Genomic DNA, 1,492 nt, shown 5'->3' on the forward strand with positions numbered 1-1,492 from the left:
AGGGGATCTCTCCCTCATCCACACCACCACACAGGAAATGAACGGCAGTGCCAGCTCTAGCATGCTTGTATCCTCGGGGATGACTTACCCACAAGGCCCACAATGTGTGGCGGCTGCTCTCCTGAGTACTGACTGCAGCTGGCTGGCGCAGGTCAGCTCTCTTGCTCTCATGTTCCTGGGGCTAGCTTTCTCACAATGGCCAGGTGAGCTGTGGGGCCAGTTCTGCCCATCCCTTAGACAGTAGCAGCCCAGACCAAGGACCTCTGCCTGCTGCTGCAGGGCCATGAACCCAGAGGTAGCCTCCTGTGGCAGCACAGGCCAGGACCCCACACCATGGTCCCAGGTGACATCACTGGTGACACACATCAGGTTGTTCCTCACTACCTCGTTGTGCCCACATCCTTCTGTTTCTCTTTCTCTTCCATTTCTCTACCACTTATCTGCTCGTCTTAGCAGCACTCTGGGTCTCCGAGTGTCTGTGGTCATCTCAGGAGTGGTCTCAGGAGTGCTATCCCCCATTTGCACATTAATGGCAGCAATCAGGGGTCATCTCAGTCTCGCCTTTTTCAGAGAATGTTAGGTTACTAATAATGCAGATGTTCATAGGTCAGAATCCTGAGCATAGACATAACCTCTCTCCTTTCTGCCGCCTACTGACACACACGTAACACATCAGTCACACCTGCAATGCCTCTCTGGGTAGAGCAGAGCCTTTTTTATTTTAAAACTTTTTTTTTTTTTAGTCTTGTGGGAAACTTCAAGTTTACAAAACCCAACAGAGCCAGACCATGAATACCCATGTAGCAGCCCCGTGGTGGGTCCAGCTTCCTGTCCGTCCCTATGCTTGTATTCCCATGCACACCTCAGAGACCATTTCATCTGTCACTGTTCACAAACCACAAACCATTAACCTAACTTTCTGCATACCTGAATCTTTCCATAAAATCACCACTGGCTGAAAGCTACCTCAACTCCCATTTTTGTCAGCATGTGTTCTGAAAAGTCAGGGTTAAGGCTCCCCAAACCACTCGGGTGAGATGCACCTCCCAAATTGTTTCAGGAAACAGTCCGAGTCTCTTGGGAAGAGTAATTCCTTCCCTCCGGTTTCCTTCACAGTCTGGAATGTAAAAGCCAAACCCAACAGCCACAGGTTTGCCAAGAACTCCAAAAGACGATCACGTGTGCAATTACCATGGAGACGCGGTGACAAAGGGAACTTATTCCTGCTGTTTAGACAGAGCAATCCTGCAGCCACTGTGAGGAAGGGAGGCAGGCTGCCTGGGCCATGAACACCTGACTGTCGCCCACGCACGGCTTGAGGTTGTCAGCACCCAGGATTAGCACATGGGCTTGCACTGGGAGCTGGCCTGGCCACAGTGCCAGGATAACTCAGAGAGCCAGGCTCTTCCTTAGCTGTCTTCAATGGCTCAGCCCACGGCTTTAAGATGACTTCAACAGAGAACTCGTCTGAAGTGTGTTTTCTTAGTTCTAG

The 1,492-nt window shown here is 50.9% G+C and overlaps 1 non-coding gene across 1 annotated transcript; it reads right to left on the reverse strand.

The window, feature by feature from the left end:
• Positions 1-572: 572 nt before the first annotated feature.
• LOC114625751 lies at positions 573-704 on the reverse strand. Its single transcript, XR_003712125.1, has one exon. It is a non-coding gene; the product is annotated as a small nucleolar RNA SNORA17 (small nucleolar RNA).
• Between the last annotated feature and the right edge of the window lie 788 nt (positions 705-1,492).

The sequence above is a fragment of the Grammomys surdaster genome, unplaced genomic scaffold, assembly GCF_004785775.1.
Source record: "Grammomys surdaster isolate TR1022 unplaced genomic scaffold, NIH_TR_1.0 220, whole genome shotgun sequence".
Lineage (NCBI taxonomy): Eukaryota > Metazoa > Chordata > Mammalia > Rodentia > Muridae > Grammomys > Grammomys surdaster.